The sequence below is a fragment of the Coregonus lavaretus genome (assembly GCF_964263955.1).
Source record: "Coregonus lavaretus genome assembly, chromosome: 4".
NCBI classification, from domain to species: Eukaryota; Metazoa; Chordata; class Actinopteri; order Salmoniformes; family Salmonidae; genus Coregonus; species Coregonus lavaretus.
In genome coordinates, this window is record NC_139991.1 from 25,993,011 (window position 1) to 26,011,703 (window position 18,693).

At 42.5% G+C, this 18,693-nt stretch overlaps 1 pseudogene across 1 annotated transcript; it reads left to right on the top strand.

Moving 5' to 3' along the window:
* The first annotated feature begins 2,127 nt into the window (after positions 1-2,127).
* On the top strand, positions 2,128-16,840 carry LOC311128604 (sterile alpha motif domain-containing protein 9-like; annotated as a pseudogene). Its single transcript has 6 exons — positions 2,128-2,146; positions 14,450-14,920; positions 15,169-15,401; positions 15,517-15,667; positions 16,014-16,188; positions 16,647-16,840. The product of its transcript is annotated as a sterile alpha motif domain-containing protein 9-like (transcript).
* Positions 16,841-18,693: the final 1,853 nt, after the last annotated feature.

Consider the following 18,693-nt stretch of genomic DNA (forward strand, 5'->3'; position numbering starts at 1 on the left):
AGTATAAACGGGTATAACAATAACTATATAACGATGTGTTCAGTCGGTTCTGTGCTAACATTCCACTCCTTGCCACTCATTGTCATGCCAACCATTTTTTATGTTTGGAATGGCAAGGACGTGGCAAGGAGTGTAATGTTACCACAAACATACTGCATTTCAGGCTGACAATGTGTACCCACTGTGTAATTAACACTGTACCTGCTTATGTAGCTGCCATGTAAATACATAGATTTCTGAACATTTCGTTAATATACTGTAAAGTGGGACCAATATATTTATCTACATACAGTATACATAAAATGTATGTAATTTACTCAAGCATTAGTAATATAAAATGTACACCACCTTTACTTGATTATTTCCATGAACAGATTGGGAATGTTTTGTATTAGTACAATGCAGTTGTGATTATCATAGCACTGTAAATATACATATATGTGCATTCGGAAAGTATTCAGACCCCTTGACGTTTTCCACATTTTGTTACGTTACAGCCGTATTCTAAAATTGATTAAATAAAATAACGTCTCATTAATCTACACACAATAACCCATAATGACAAAGCCAAAACAGGTTTTTATTTATTTATGCAAATGTATTAAAAATAAAAAAACAGAAATACCTTATTTACATAAGTATTCAGACCCTTTGCTATGAGACTCAAAATTGAGCTCAGGTGCATCCTGTTTCCATTGATCATCCTTGAGATGTTTCTACAACTTGATTGGAGTCCACCTGTGGTAAATTCAATTGATTGGACATGATTTGGAAAGGCACACACCTGTCTATATAAGGTCCCACAGTTGACAATGCATGTCAGAACAAAAACCAAGCCATGAGGTCGAAGGAATCATCCGTAGAGCTCCGATACAGGATTGTGTCGAGGCACAGATCTGGGGAAGGGTACCAAAACATTTCTGCAGCATTGAAGGTCCCCAAGAACACAGTGGCCTCCATCATTCTTAAATGGAAGAAGTTTGGAACCACCAAGACTCTTCCTAGAGCTGGCTGCCTGGCCAAAATGAGCAATCTGGGGAGAAGGGCCTTGGGTCAGGGAGGTGACCAAGAACCCGATGGTCACTCTGACAGAGCTCAGTAAAAGGCACATGACAGCCCTCTTGGAGTTTGCCAAAAGGCAACTAAAGACTCTCAGACCATGAGAAACAAGAATCTCTGGTCTGATGAAACCAAGCTTGAACTCTTTGGCCTGAATGCCAAGCGTCACGTCTGTAGGAAACCTGGCACCATCCCTACAGTGAAGCATGGTGGTGGCAACATCATGCTGTGGGGATGTTTTTCAGCGGCAGGGACTGGGAGACGGATCTATGGAAAGATGAACGGAGCAAAGTACAAAGAGATCCTTGATGAAAACCTGCTCCAGAGTGCTCAGGACCTCAGACTGGGGTGAAGGTTCACCTTCCAACAGGACAATGACCCTAAGCACACAGCCAAGACAACGCAGGAGTGGCTTCGAGACAAGTCTCTGAATGTCCTTGAGTGGCCCAGCAGGAGCCCGGACTTGAACCCGATCTAACATCTCTGGAGAGACCTGAAAACAGCTGTGCAGCGATGCTCCCCATCCAACCTGACAGAGCTTGAGAGGATCTGCAGAGAAGAATGGGAGAATCTCCCCAAATACAGGTGTATTATTTACAAACTTTTATTTAACCAAGGAAAAACACATTGAGACCAAGGTCTCATTTGCATATGTGCCCTGTGAACAATACAGATTTTTTTTATACACAATTTAAAACACTAAATTAAATAAATAGCAAATATTATATACAGTACACAATAAACAATTAAACACAACAAGCACATGTATCAATGTAAAAATCCCTTGCCTTTCTCCTAAACTGACCCTGAGACAACAACACATCCAAATGAAACGTTACTTGTAGATTATTCCACATGATAGGGGGCCTGGTAGGAAAAGGCAGATTTACCCAACTCTGTGGATACACGTGGAGTCTCCCTCGTTAACCAACCCTATGATCTAGTGTTGTAATCCGAGTTTCCAATTTTTCAATAATGATGTTAAGTAAATTGGTAGTTTATTGAGTAAGGCTTTATAAACAAAAACAGAATAAATACGGGTTTTTAGCGAGAGGTCCAACCAACTTGATGATAAAGGTGGTGAGTGGTGAGTGTCAAAACTGTCAGATGTTATAAAACGAAGTGCGCTATGATATATTGTGTCCAAGGGCTTCAAAACACTGGTAGCTGCATTCATGTATATAATATCGCCATAATCTATAACAGGAATGAATGTAGACTGAATGATCTGTTTTCTACTAGTTAATGAAAGGCAAGCCCTATTCCTATAGAAGAAGCCCAACTTCATTCTTAATTTCTTGACTAACTTGTCAACATGGTTTTTAAAAGATAGCTTTCGTCAATCCAGATATTTATAGGCGGGGACACGATCAATGGGGGCACCATCTAACGTACTTATGCACAAATCATCAGTTACATTATTACAGGATTTGGAAAATAACATGTACTTGGTTTTACCAGCATTTAGTACCAACTTCAGGTCAACCAAGGCTTTCTGCAAGGTAGTAAAAGCAGATTGAAGAGTCAACAGAGCCTGAGCTGCCGTAGGGGCAGTAGCGTATACAACAGTGTCATCTGCGTACAGATGAAAGTTACAGTTTTTTACAGATAGACCAATGCTGTTAATATAAACAGTGAAAAGAACTGGACCAAGAATCGATCCCTGTGGGACACCTTTTTGTTAAAATCACATTTAAAAAAATCCTGATTTAACGCCATAAGTAAGTACACACTGTGTTTTGTCTTTTAAATCATTCTTAAACCAGCTACAAGCAGCCTGATCTAAGCCAATTGTAGAGAGTTTCTGAATAAGTAAGGTGTGATCCACAGTGTCGATGGGGTATTGTGTGTAGATTGATGAGGAAATAAAACAATTTCATCCATTTTAGAATAAGGCTGTAGAGTAACAAAATATGAAAAAGGTAATGGGGTCTGAATGCTTTCAGAATGCACTATATATATATATATACAGTGGGGAAAAAAAGTATTTAGTCAGCCACCAATTGTGCAAGTTCTCCCACTTAAAAATATGAGAGAGGCCTGTAATTTTCATCATAGGTACACGTCAACTATGACAGACAAATTGAGAAAAAAAATTCCAGAAAATCACATTGTAGGATTTTTTATGAATTTATTTGCAAATTATGGTGGAAAATAAGTATTTGGTCACCTACAAACAAGCAAGATTTCTGGCTCTCACAGACCTGTAACTTTTTCTTTAAGAGGCTCCTCTGTCCTCCACTCGTTACCTGTATTAATGGCACCTGTTTGAACTTGTTATCAATATAAAAGACACCTGTCCACAACCTCAAACAGTCACACTCCAAACTCCACCATGGCCAAGACCAAAGAGCTGTCAAAGGACACCAGAAACACAATTGTAGACCTGCACCAGGCTGGGAAGACTGAATCTGCAATAGGTAAGCAGCTTGGTTTGAAGAAATCAACTGTGGGAGCAATTATTAGGAAATGGAAGACATACAAGACCACTGATAATCTCCCTCGATCTGGGGCTCCACGCAAGATCTCACCCTGTGGGGTCAAAATGATCACAAGAACGGTGAGCAAAAACCCCAGAACCACACGGGGGGACCTAGTGAATGACCTGCAGAGAGCTGGGACCAAAGTAACAAAGCCTACCATCAGTAACACACTACGCCGCCAGGGACTCAAATCCTGCAGTGCCAGACGTGTCCCCCTTCTTAAGCCAGTACATGTCCAGGCTCGTCTGAAGTTTGCTAGAGTGCATTTGGATGATCCAGAAGAGGATTGGGAGAATGTCATATGGTCAGATGAAACCAAAATAGATATTTTTGGTAAAAACTCAACTCGTTGTGTTTGGAGGACAAAGAATGCTGAGTTGCATCCAAAGAACACCATACCTACTGTGAAGCACGGGGGTGGAAACATCATGCTTTGGGGCTGTTTTTCTGCAAAGGGACCAGGACGACTGATCCGTGTAAAGGAAAGAATGAATGGGGCCATGTATCGTGAGATTTTGAGTGAAAACCTCCTTCCATCAGCAAGGGCATTGAAGATGAAACGTGGCTGGGTCTTTCAGCATGACAATGATCCCAAACACACCGCCCGGGCAACGAAGGAGTGGCTTCGTAAGAAGCATTTCAAGGTCCTGGAGTGGCCTAGCCAGTCTCCAGATCTCAACCCCATAGAAAATCTTTGGAGAGAGTTGAATGTCCGTGTTGCCCAACAAAGGGTATATAACAAAGTATTGAGAAACTTTTGTTATTGACCAAATACTTATTTTCCACCATAATTTGCAAATAAATTCATAAAAAATCCTACAATGTGATTTTCTGGATTTTTTTTTCTCATTTTGTCTGTCATAGTTGACGTGTACCTATGATGAAAATTACAGGCCTCTCTCATCTTTTTAAGTGGGAGAACTTGCACAATTGGTGGCTGACTAAATACTTTTTTTCCCCACTGTATATGGTAACATATATTGTTCGAGGTGGCAATAATGTAAGTATATTTAGAGTATATGCAGTTTATTTTACATAAGTGGAATATTAATAATTTAATTAATATTTGAATTTGAAGGCATGTACATAAATTAAATAGTATTCTGTACCTCTTACAATCCCACCCATTTCCCTTTGTAGTTTGTAGCAGGTCTGGATTTCAAATAGTTATTTTAAAGAAGTCGGTAGGAAGTATACTTATGTACTTGAAGTGGCACACTTATTCAAAACACCACCAACATCAGAATTGCTTCTTTAGGTGGTTTTGATCCAAACGTTTAGTTTTCAAAACAAGGAGTGGGTACAATATTTAGAAATGTATGAACAGTTCCTTTGACTTTTTCCAAAGTTTGTTGTGTTACGAAGTGGTATTAAAATGATTTAATTGTATTTTTTTTTTGTCAACGATCTACATAAAATACTCTGTAATGTCAATGTAAAAGAAAAATTCAAACATTTGAAAAAAAGAAAAACACTAATATATCTTGATTAAATAAGTATTCAACCCCCTGAGTCAATACATGTTAGAATCACCTTTGGCGGTGATTACAGCTGTGAGTCATTCTGGTTAAGTCTCTAAGAGATTTCCACACCTGGATTGTGCAACATTTGCCCATTATTCTTTCCAGAATTCTTCAAGCTCTGTCAAATTGGTTGTTGATCATTGCTAGACAATCATTTTCAGGTCTTGCCATAGATTTTCAAGCAGATTTAAGTCAAACTGTAACTCGGCCACTCAGGAACATTCACTGTCTTCTTGGTAAGAAACTCTAGTGTAGATTTGGCCTTGTGTTTTAGGTTATTGTCCTGTTGACAGGTGAATTCATCTCCCAGTGTCTGGTGGAAAGCAGACTGAAACAGGTTTTCCTCTAGGATTTTGCCTGTCCTTAGCTCCATTCCATTTCTTTTTTATCCTGAAAAACTCCCCAGTCCTTAATGATTACAAGCATACCCATAACATTATACAGCCACCACTATGCTTGCAAATATGGAGAGTGGTACTCAGTAATGTGTTCTGGACAAAAAGTGAATTGCTACGTTTTTTGCATGATTACTTTAGTCCCTTGTTGCGAACAGGATGCATGTTTTGGATAATTTTTTATTCTGTACAGGGTTCCTTTTCACTCTGTCAGTTAGATTAGTATTGTGGAGTAACTACAATGTTGTTGATTCATCCTCAGTTTTCTCTTATCACAGCCATTAAACTCTGTAACTTTTTTAAAGTCACCAATGGCCCCCTGAGCGGTTTCCTTCCTCTCCGGCAACTGAGTTAGGAAGGACGCCTGTATCTTTGTAGTGACTGGGTGTATTGATACACCATCCAAAGTATAATTAATAACTTCACCATGCTCAAAGGGATGTTCAATGTTAATTTTTCCCCCATCTACCAATAGCTGCCTTTCTTTGCGAGGCATTGGAAAACCTCCCCGGTCTTTGTGGTTGAATTTGTGTTTGAAATTCACTGCTCGACTCTACAGATAATTGAATGTGTGGGGTACAAAGACGTACAGAGATGAGGTAGTCAAAAATCATGTTAAACACTATTATTGCACACAGGGTCCATGCAACTTATTATGTGACTTGTTAAGCAAATGTTTACTCCTGAACTTATTTAGACATGCCATAACAAAGGGTTTGAATACTTATTGACTCAAGACATTTCAGCTTTTCATTTTTAATGAATTTGTAAAAAGTTTGAAAACATAATTCCACTTTGACATCAAATCAAATTTACACATATTTAGTAGATGTTATTGCGGGTGTAGCGAAATGCTTGTGTTCCTAGCTCCAACAGTGCAGTAGTATCTAACAATTCACAACAATACACAAATCTAAATGTAAAAGAATGGAATTAAGAAATATATAAATATTAGGATGAGCAATGTCAGAGTGGCATTGACTATATACAGTAGAATAGAATACAGTATATACATATGAGATGAGTAAAGCAGTATGTAAACATTATTAAAGTGACTAGTGTTCCATTATTAAAGTGGCCAGTGATTCCATGTCTATGTATATAGGACAGCAGCCTCTAATAATAATAATAAATAATAATATGCCATTTAGCAGACGCTTTTATCCAAAGCGACTTACAGTCATGCGTGCATACATTTTTTTTGTGTATGGGTGGTCCCGGGGATCGAACCCACTACCTTGGCGTTACAAGCGCCGTGCTCTACCAGCTGAGCTACAGAGGACCTCTAAGGTGCAGGGTTGTGTAGCCTGGTGGTAGCCGGCTAGTGATGGCTATTTAACAGTCTGATGGCCTTGAGATAGAAGCTGTTTTTCAGTCTCTCGGTCCAGCTTTGATGCACCTGTACTGACCTCGCCTTCTGGATGATAGCGGGGTGAACAGGCCGTGGCTCGGGTGGTTGATGTCCTTTATTATCTTTTTGGCCTTCCTGTGACATCAGGTGCTGTAGGTGTCCTGGAGGGCAGGCAGTGTGCCCTCGGTGATGTGTTGGGCAGACCGTACTCTGCGGTTGCGGGTGGTACAGTTGCCGTACCAGGCGGTGATACAGCCCGACAGGATGCTCTCAATTGTGCATCTGTAAAAGTTTCTGAGGGTCTTAGGGGCCAAGCCGAATTTCTTCAGCCTCCTGAGGTTGAAGAGGCGCTGTTGCCCCTTCTTCACCACACTGTCTGTGTGGGTGGACCATTTCAGATTGTCATTGATGTGTACGCCAAGGAACTTTAAGCTTTCCTCCTTCTCCACTGCGGTCCCATCGATGTGGATGGGGGCGTGCTCCCTCTGCTGTCTCCTGAAGTCCACGATCAGCTCCTTCGTTTTTGTTGACGTTGAGAGAGAGGTTATTTTCCTGGCACCACTTTGCCAGGGCCCTCACCTCCTCCCTGTAGGCTGTCTCGTCATTGTTGGTAATCAGGCCTACTACTGTTGTGTTGTCTGCAAACTTAATGATTGAGTTGGAGGCGTGCGTGGCCACGCAGTCATGGGTGAACAGGGAGTACAGGAGGGGGCTGAGCACGCACCCTTGTGGGGCCCCTGTGTTGAGGATCAGCGAAGTGGAGGTGTTGTTTCCTACCTTCACCACCTGTGGGCGACCCGTCAGGAAGTCCAGGACCCAGTTGCACAGGGTGGGGTTCAGACCCAGGACCCCGAGCTTAATGATGAGCTTGTAGGGTACTATGGTGTTGAAGGCTGAGCTATAGTCAATTAACAGCATTCTGACGTAGGTATTCCTCTTGTCCAGATGGGATAGGGCAGTGTGCAGTGCGATGGCGATTGCATCGTCTGTGGATCTATTGGGGCAGTAAGCAAATTGAAGTTGGTCTAGGGTGTAAGGTAAGGTAGAGGTGATATGATCCTTAGCTAGCCTCTCAAAGCACTTCATGATGACAGAAGTGAGTGCTACGGGGTGATAGTCATTTAGTTTAATTAGCTTTGCTTTCTTGGGTACAGGAACAATGGTGGACATCTTGAAGCAAATGGGGACAGCAGACTGGGATAGGGAGAGATTGAATATGTCCGTAAACACTCCAGCCAGCTGGGCCACGGCTAGGGATGCCGTCTGGGCCGGCAGCCTTGCGAGGGTTAACACACTTAAATGTGTTACTCACGTCGGCCACGGAGAACGAGAGCCCACATTATTGGGTATTGTAGGCCAGTGCCAGAACATCTCAATTAATCAATTTTCAATTTAGGCTGTAACACAACTCAATGTGGAAAAAGTCAAAGGGTGTGAATACTTTCTGAAGGCTCTGTAGTTCCCTCACTGTTCCATCTTTCGCTCTCTGGTTCATAGGTCACTTTTACCCTTCCTGGGTGAAAACTCACTGTATTATTGTCTGTACTGTGGAATAAATACAATTGGACAATGACAAATTATCTGCACTCATACTTTGTGTCTTCAATACATTTCAAATTACATGGCAATAGTAGGTTATATGATGAAATTGGGTGAAATTGAGTGGGATTATTGTAGTCCTTTGTAGAAACACTTTATAACCTGTAACATCTAGGCAGTTAAGGGCTGAACGCTTTGCTCACATTGAACAAGAATGTTTAACATGCTTTCCAAAAATTAAGTGTAGACACCGGATTTGATTTAATAGGGCCCTAATGTCAAACATACACACACCTTCCACTGACAATTGGTCCTCCAAAAAACAATATGGTCATCATCATCGCAAACGACACCTCCCATCGATTGTGATCTGTCTCTGAGTTTTCTTCTGCATCTCTCATGAATAAGTTGTTTGGTAATACCTATTTGATTGTATTCTAGATGACAGAGTCAAGTGAATTATTCATGCAACTGTGAAACCTCGCTACCAAAGTCTGCAATATTTTCTTGATAGGTAAGTGTTTTTCTTCAAGGAGATAAATACTATATCATCAGATTATATGACAGATTATTAGTTTGACTTTGAACCGACTATGTCAATTTAATGTAGGAAAATGTTAAGTGTACTAACTCTGAAAAGATGATGACATTGAAAAGAATCCTTTATTTATTATAAAGTTCAAAGATAAAGGTTCAAAGTTGAATAAACTGGATGAGCTCAGTTTGAGACTATCCTATCAACGGGACATTAAAAACTGTAATATCCTATGTTTCAACAAGTCGTTGCTGAACAAGGACATGGATAATATATTGTACAGATAGCTGGGTTTACCGTGCATCGGCAAGACTGAACAGCAGACTCCGGTAATATCAGAGGGGGGGGGGGGGGGGGGACTCTTTTTGAACAACAGCTGGTGTGCGATCTCTAAGATTAAGGAAGGTTCAACGTTTTGCTCGCCTGAGTTAGAGTACCTCATGATAAGCTGTAGACCACACTATTTACCAAGATAGTTTTCATCTATCTTCTTCGTAGCTGTCTATTTACCACCACAAACCGATACTGGCACTAAGACTGCACTCAACGAGCTGTATAAGGCCATAAGCAAACAAGAAAATATTCATCCAGAGGCGGCGCTCCTAGTGGCCGGGGACTTTAATGCAGGAAAATTGAAATCCGTTTTACCTCATTTCTACCAGCATGTCACATGTGCAACTAGAGGGAAAAAACCTCTAGATCACCATTACTCAACACACAGAGACACATAAAAAGCTCTCCCTCACCCTCCATTTGGCAAATCTGACCATAACTCTATCCTCCTGATTCTTGCTTACAAGCAAAAACTCAAACAGGAAGTACCAGTGACGCGCTTAATATGGAAATGGTCCAATGAAGCGGATGCTAAGCTACAGGACTGTTTCACTAGCACAGACTGGAATATGTTCCAGGATTCATCCGATGGCATTGAGGAGTATGCCACACCAGCTTCATTAATAAGTTCATCGACGACGACATCCCCACAGTGACCGTACGTACATATCCCAACCAAAAGCCATGGATTACAGGCTAAATGCTAGAGCTGCCGCTAGAGCTGACACTAATCCGGGCGCCTATAAGAAATCCTGCTACGCCCTCCGACCAACCATCAAACAGGCAAAGCGTCAATACAGGATGCCTATGATATAATCCTACTACACTGGCTCTGACGCTCGTTGGATGTGGCAGGGCTTGCAAACTATTATGGATTACAAAGGGAAACCCAGCCGCGAGCTGCCCAGTGACACGAGCCTACCAGACGAGCTAAATAACTTCTATACTCGCTTCGAGGCAAGCAACACTGAACCATGCATGAGAGCACCAGCTGTTCCGAACAACTGTGTGATCGCGCTTTCCGCAACACAAAGGAGATGATCGTGAACTACAGGAAAAGGAGGGTCAAGCACGCCCCCATTCACATCATCAGGGCTGTAGTTGAGCGGGTCGAGAGCTTCAAGATCCTTGGTGTCCACATTACTAAGGACCTATCATGGTCCAAACACACCAAGACGTACGCTTGGTATAGCAACTGCTCAGCATCCGACTGCAAGACGCTACAGAGGGTAGTGCGTACGGCCCAGTACATCACTGGGGCCGAGCTTCCTGCCATCCAGGACCTCTATACCAGGCGGTGTCTGAGGAAGGCCCCAAAAATGTTCAACGACTCCAGCCACCCAAGTCATAGACTGTTCTCTCTGCTACTGCACGGCAAGCGGTACTGGATCGCCAAGTCTGGGACCAAAAGTATCTTTAACAGCTTCTACCCCCAAGCCATAAGACTGCTGAACAGTTAATCAAATGGCTACCCGGACTATTTGCATTGACCCCCTTATTTTATTCTTATTTTTTGCACTGAGTCTCTTGCACACTCTCGATGTACGCTCACTGGACTCTAACCACACACTCACACACACACACGGATAAACACAAAAAAAAAACACACACACACATGTATATTGACGACACACACACACACACACACACACACACACACACATACACACACACACACACACACACACACACATACATTCACATTCCTTCACACTCTTCACATATGCTGCTGCTATTCTGTTTATTATCTATGTATAGTCACTACCTATATGTACATATTACCTTGACTAACCCGTACCCCTGCACATTGACAGTACCGGTACCCCTTGTATATAGCCTCATTATTGTTATTTTATTGTGTTACTATTTTTCCTTTAGTTTATTTAACACATTTTTCTTACTTTTTTAAACTCTGCATTGTTGGTTAAAGGCTCGTAAGTAAGCATTTCACGATAATGTATACACCTGTTGTGTTCGGCACATGTGACAAATAACATTTGATTTGAAATCATAATGTGGAATAAGGTAAAGATCAGTCTGTGTTCCAGTACACTCTTAGAAAATAGGGTCCAAAAGGGTTCTACGGCTGTCCCCATAGGAGAACCCTTTTTTGTTCCAGGGAGAATCCTTTTTGGTTCCACGTAGAACCCTTTTGGGTCCCATGTAGAGCCCTCTGTGGAAAGGGTCTGACATGGAATCCAAAAAGGTTCTACCTGGAACCTAAAGGGTTCTACCTGGAACCAAAAAGGGTTCCTCAAAGGGTTATTCTACGGGGACAGCAGAATAATCCTTTTAGGTTCCAGATAGCACCTTTTTTTCTAAGAATGTAAGAACAGAAAACACTTTAAATTCCACCATTATGCAATTAATATGTAACAACGTGTTTATACTGTTATCCAGTGTGTAGTAATGTTATTAAGAGCAACATGTATGTAAAGTGATACCTATGAAAACAATAGGATTCTTGCAGCTATGCTGTAACTCTGTATAAAAAGTGAATTATAAAGAAACTAACTATGCAATATCTCTGTTCTTCAGCACATCATATTTCCATCAGTTTGACTACTAGGTAAAGACACTCAATGATCAGAAGTGAAGGAATTTCAACATGACCGAACAGAGTGCATCAGATGTATTTATCGCACAACAGAAGATCTCATCATTCCATTGACTCCATTATTCTTGAACATTTGTTGATGTTATTTTCAGATCAGTCTCCAATTGAGGTATTTAACACCTAACATTGAATTTAGTCACACCAGACAATATTTGTTCTTAGATTGAAGAGGAAGAAATGCCTGCTTGTCATCTTGAACTGCCAGATGAAATCAGTGACTGGACTAAAGGAATCCTCATCTCTCCCAAGTGGACATTCTCTCTTTTTCCCCTGACCCATCTGTCTATCTCCTCATTTGAATTCCATGCTGTCACAGTCACTAGCCCATTCAAGCTTAACATCCTTGTCATTTATCGCCCTCCAGGTTCCCTTGGAGAGTTCATCAATGAGCTTGACGCCTTGATAAGTTCCTTTCCTGAGGATGGCTCACCCCTCATAGTTCTGGGTGACTTTAACCTCCCTACGTCTGCCTTTGACTCATTTCTCTCTGCCTCCTTCTTTCCACTCCTTTCCTCTTTTGACCTCACCCTCTCACCGTCCCCCCCTACTCACAAGGCAGGCAATACGCTTGACCTCATCTTTACTAGATGCTGTTCTTCTACTAATCTCACTGCAACTCCCCTCCATGTCTCCGACCACTACTTTGTATCCTTTTCTCTCTCGCTCTCCTCCAACACTACTCACTCTGCCCCTACTCAGATGGTAATGTGCCGTCGCAACCTTCGCTCTCTCTCTCCCGCTACTCTCTCCTCTTCCATCCTATCATCTCTTCCCTCTGCTAAATCCTTCTCCCTCCGATCTCCTGATTCTGCCTCCCCAACCCTCCTCTCCTCCCTTTCTGCATCTTTTGACTCTCTATGTCCCCTATCCTCCTGGCCAGCTCGGTCCTCCCCTCCTGCTCCGTGGCTTGACGACTCATTGCGAGCTCACAGAAGAGGGCTCCGGGCAGCCGAGCGGAAATGGAGGAAAACTCCCTGCGGACCTGTCATCTTTTTACTCCCTCCTCTCTACATTCTCTTCCTCTGTTTCCGCTGCTAAAGCCACTTTCTACCACTCTAAATTTCAAGCCTCTGCCTCTAACCCTAGGAAACTCTTTGCCACCTTCTCCTCCCTGCTGAATCCTCCTCCTCCTCCCCCTCCCTCCTCCCTCTCTGTGGATGATCGGATGTCGTCAACCTTTTTTTCAAAATGGTTGACGACATCCGATCCTCATTTATTAAGTCAAATGACAACACTGGTCCTGCTCACACTGCCCTACCCTATGCTTTGACTTCTTTCTCCCCTCTCTCTCCAGATGAAATCTTGCGACTTGTGACGGCCGGCCGCCCAACAACCTGCCCGCTTGACCCTATCCCATCCTCTCTTCTCCAGACCATTTCCGGAGACCTTCTCCCTTACCTCACCTCGCTCATCAACTCATCCTTGACTGCTGGCCATGTCCCTTCCGTCTTCAAGAGAGCGAGAGTTGCACCCCTCCTCAAAAAAAACTACACTCGATCCCTCCGATGTCAACAACTACAGACCAGTATCCCTTCTTTATTTTCTCTCCAAAACTCTTGAGCGTGCCGTCTCTAGCCAACTCTCCTGCTATCTCTCTCAGAATGACCTTCTTGATCCAAACCAGTCAGGTTTCAAGACTGGTCATTCAACTGAGACTGCTCTTCTCTGTGTCACGGAGGCTCTCCGCACTGCTAAAGCTAACTCTCTCTCCTCTGCTCTTATCCTTCTAGACCTATCCGTTGCCTTTGATACTGTGAACCATCAGATCCTCCTCTCCACCCTCTCCGAGTTGGGCATCTCCGGCGCTGCTCACTCTTGGATTGCGTTCTACCTGACAGGTCGCTCCTACCAGGTGGCGTGGCGAGAATCTGTCTCCGCACCACGTGCTCTCACCACTGGTGTCCCCCAGGGCTCAGTTCTAGGCCCTCTCCTATTCTCTCTATACACCAAGTCACTTGGCTCTGTCATATCCTCACATGGTCTCTCCTATCATTGCTACGCAGACGACACACAATACATTTTCTCCTTTCCCCCTTCTGATAACCAGGTGGCGAATCGCATCTCTGCATGTCTGGCAGACATATCAGTGTGGATGTTGGATCACCACCTCAAGCTGAACCTCGGCAAGATGGAGCTGCTCTTCCTCCCGGGGAAGGACTGCCCGCTCCATGATCTCGCCATCACGGTTGACAACTCCATTGTGTCCTCCTCCCAGAGTGCAAAGAGCCTTGGCGTGACCCTGGACAACACCCTGTCGTTCTCTGCTAACATCAAAGCGGTGACCCGATCCTGCAGGTTCATGCTCTACAACATTCGCAGAGTACGACCCTACCTTACACAGAAAGCGGCACAGGTCTTAATACAGGCACTTGTCATCTCCCGTCTGGATTAGTGCAACTCGCTGTTGGCTGGGCCCCCTGCCTGTGCCATTAAACCCCTATCATGTGAAACAGTGGGCTCTGGGAGAGCTTAAGATAGACTCTGAATGTGCAAATATCCTGTATAAGAAAAACGTTTATGGTGCTTATTTGAAACACAGCACCTACAGAAATATGGGATGATGTTTCATCACCTTGATCATTGAAATGAAAAATGAACTTGTGAAACAAAAAAGGAGGCAGGAGTTCAGACGATCGACATGATGATGCCCACAGATACAAATCTGACTTTGTCCTGAATGTAACAGAGTCCGGTGCATTGAACTTAATAGAGCCCTGCCATGAATATAAAGCATTCATCAACACAGATAAAGCAACAGAAGAGGAGAAAATGACAAAGTTCACTGATTAGGTTATTCGTTTCGCGGCAGCCTGTATGAACAGGTGTACAAATGGCACCATACATTTTGGTGTGGGTGACGAGCTGGATTAGCGGCATGGGCAAATTTTGGGAGTTAGAGTCAGGGACAAAGAGGCTTTTGTGAACAATCTGCCTTGTGCCATTGAGGGACATTTTGAGAAAGAACATATTGAAGCAGCCAAGAAATGTATCAAGACACCCAGGTTTGTAGAGGTTCTCAACCCCGATACAACATTATCAGAAAAATATGTGATTGAGGTTGACATTGTGCCTAACTACGGAGACTGTGGAGAAAACATTTACCATGTCAATAATGTGGACAAAAGAGTGAAAAGGAAAAAGGCCAAGATGAATAATAAGGACAATGATGCAGGGAAATGTTTTTACATTCATGACGGCAGCAGCAGCAGGGATCTACAGCACCCCAATACCATGAAGGATTATGACAGCTTTAAAAACATCCAGGCTATTATAAATCTGTCTATTCAAAGAAAAAAGTGCCTGTCTTCAGTCAAAAAAAGTGCCTGTCTTCAGTCAAAAAAAGTATCCAGGGCTCCAGATTCAGCAATATGATAAGAGGTGAATCGTCGTCTTTAGACATGTCCCACTATAAGCAGTATGTAGTCGTGACTAACAAATCCCATCCATCTCAACTGGAATCACTGGCATTTCTTCCTGAATTGAATCCGGTTGTTGTGTTGGACTTTGACCCAGAGTCAACTGAAAATGGACTGCACCATCACTTCAATGATAAGATGATGACGATTGTCCACTTACCAGAACAATAAAGTATCACAGAGACAGTGGAGGACATCGGTTTTCTGCAATGGGGGAGTCAATGGAGAAACACCCTCAAATATTAATGAATGGCGGCATTTGAAGAAAGCCCCTGTGCAAGATGTGGTTTACCTCCTGTGCCGTGAGGATGTACTGCCAAAGAAGGAATTTCTTGTGATTTTCCTTTTGTTGTCTTCTGTGAGTGACCGTTTTGACCCTCTGTTTGAGACTTTCCTTATGTTCCAGGAGAGACTCTGTGAACAACAAATCCTATGTTTGTTTGAAAACCAAAGTACATTCACTTGTTGGGAGGACCTGACTGAGGCCTGCAGAATCAACATTAGCAGAAGATGTCTTTATGAGCTCAGTTTTGCTGAAATCAATGTTCGCAGTCTGTGGTCTATTAAACACAGAACCATCAATTTATTGCCTGGTTGGGGGGACAGCAATATGCTCCTAAGTAGGAAAGTTGAGGGCAGCTTGGACAACCTGGGCATTCTTCGTGTGAACCAGTGTAAGGGAGGAAAGGAAGACATGAAGAACTCAGTAGAGGATAACTTTTACAAAGGGTGGAATGGTGGAACTTCCATTTTTCTGAGCAGTCAGGAAAGGTACTGTACCATTCATTAAACGGGACACGTTCAACTATATCAAGGACACCATTATCTCAGACCTGCTTTCTTTGAAAATGCTTTGTGTGTTCTTCAATTTATTGCATGAGCCAGGGTGTGGGGGAACCACATTAGCCAAGCATATCATGTGGGAACTGAGAGACAAGTACCGTTGTGCTGTTCTGAAAGACAGGGCTGTTTATTTTTCGGAAGATGCCCAACAGGTGGTCCAGCTGTTGACATATGGGATAACTGAACAATCCAGCCAGTGTCCTATGTTGCTGAAGATTGATGACTTTGAGGACATGGATGTTGTTTATGATCTACAAAAGAACATTGAGAATGCATGTAGGAAAAAAGGCATCTGTTCCAAGCACCCAAAGATAATTATTCTCAATTGCATGAGGAACGAATCTCAAATGCAGACCAAGACAACAGATTGTACAGACCCGGTAGAAACTGTCGACATTTGTAGTAACCTTTCAGCAATGGAGAAGACTAATTTCACAAAAAAACTAGTGGAAATCAAGGACACCCACCAGAATACATGGAAGACATTCCATGGTTTCAGGATCCTAATGGAGAACTTTTCAGAAGAATATGTTATGTTAAGGGTGTTGTCAGAAAAACCCAAAAGAACTTAAAGATCAAGCAGAAATATGCTCAAATTTTTTGCTGTTTTGGTCCTTTTAAATGTGTACTCGAAGAGCGTAACACTTTCAGTCTCGCTTCATGAAAGGTTATTGGCCTTCTACGCAACCCATTCTTTGAATCCTACAGAGTTGAGAGTACATTTGGAGTGCTCTCCAGACTGTTGATTCTTTGTGCTGATCAAGGTTTTGAGGCTTATCCACCCAAGCATTGCTGTGCATTCTTTGAATGTACTTGAGACTGAACATAAAGTGTCTAAAGCTGACATAATCAATCTAGCTCTGACTATGGACAAGCTGACCATGGCCTGCATCAAGAGGACAGAAAAACTTGGGCTTGATATTTGCAGCAACGTATTGGTGAGAAGCAGTGGCGGTTTTCATGAGCATGGCCTTATTTCTATTACAGCATATTGGATGACTGTAATTCATGTTCCCATTCACCCAGTTCAATGTAACAGCGATAGGTTTAGGCTACTACATGATACTCAAATTTTCCCTATGTCCATCATGAGGTTGCTACAACCTAGCCTATGAATTAAAGTTTACAACGTAGGTGCACACAGGTTGAGAGAAATAGTTGAGCTGACAGACAGTGACACATGGACAGACAGTAACACATTCAATACCGCCTTGCACACTCTTGCCTGCATCTAGCTGATCTAGGGTGTAATCATTAGTCCAACAGCTGCTATTATAGTTTATATTGGACAAATTCAGGTACGTTTATCCCCGTTTCATTCTGTTTGCATCCGTTTAAGAAACTTTTTTCAACAGAACCAGCAGAATGAATACACCCCTGATCACGCGCAAACACAGTTCACTTTCATAGCAGCCACGTTGTATTCCTTCTCGCATCTATGCGCTCTCCTCCTCTCACCTTTTCCCTTCGCTTGTGGACTTCAATGCACAACACATCAGCTGTAGGAGACCAGGTGAAAAAACCTTTCCAAGCCAAACCATATCATAACCGCTACACACACCCTACATCGGTGTCACCATATTAGCTAAAGTTACGTCGTAGTCAACATAGCTAATAGAACTAACGCGTTAGTAAACCCGCTACAATCATGCAGTAATGTTACAGTGTACACTCAGTCAGTAAGCAGTTTAGCGGGTCCTGGTGGCAATAAATTAGTAAAACCAAAAGCTTACCTTGACTTGGAAGAGTTCCAGTGTTGTGTTGGATAGTCATAGCCAGCTAACATAGCATCCCTCTGTTTGAGCAGGGTGTTTGAGTAGGCTAAACTAGCTAGTTGCATTTGCTAGCTAACTAAGTGAAATTGAAAGTGAAAAAAATTAAGCAATCTCTCTCTCTCTCTTGGTCTTGCTTCTCCTTCATTTTTGAAGAAATTAATTTTTTCAAAACTGTTCAACTATTGTTTTTCTCTCTCTTTGAGTCAACTACTCACCACATTTTATGCACTGTAGTGCTAGCTATCTGTATCTTATGCTTTCAGTACTAGATTCATTATCTGATCCTTTGATTGGGTGGACAACATGTCAGTTCATGCTGTAAGAGCTCTGATAGGCTGAAGGACGTCCTCCGGAAGTTGTCATAATTACTTTGTAAGTCTATGGAAGGGGGTGAGAACCATGAGCCACCTAGGTTTTGTACTGAAGTCAATGTACCCAGAGGAGGACGGAAGCTAGCTGTCCTCCGGCTACACCATGGTGCTACCCTACAGAGTGCTGTAGAGGCTACTGTAGACCTTCATTGCAAAATAGTGTTTTAATAAATTATTTGGTGACGTGAATATATTTAGTATAGTTTTATCTAAAAATTATACCTTTTTAAATATTTAAAAATGTGTATTTTTATGAAATTCAATGAGGAGAATGGTCCTCATTCCTCCTCTGAGGAGCCTCCACTGATGAGAAGGCAGCAGTCAGCTAAAGAAAGGGAGTCCCAGTTGTTGCAACTCATCAATGACCTTGCAAAGGAAACACTAAAAGTTAAGAAAACTGTACTGTTGAATTCAGGCAAGTGCTTTCCACACAATCCTGATATCTCCCAACTT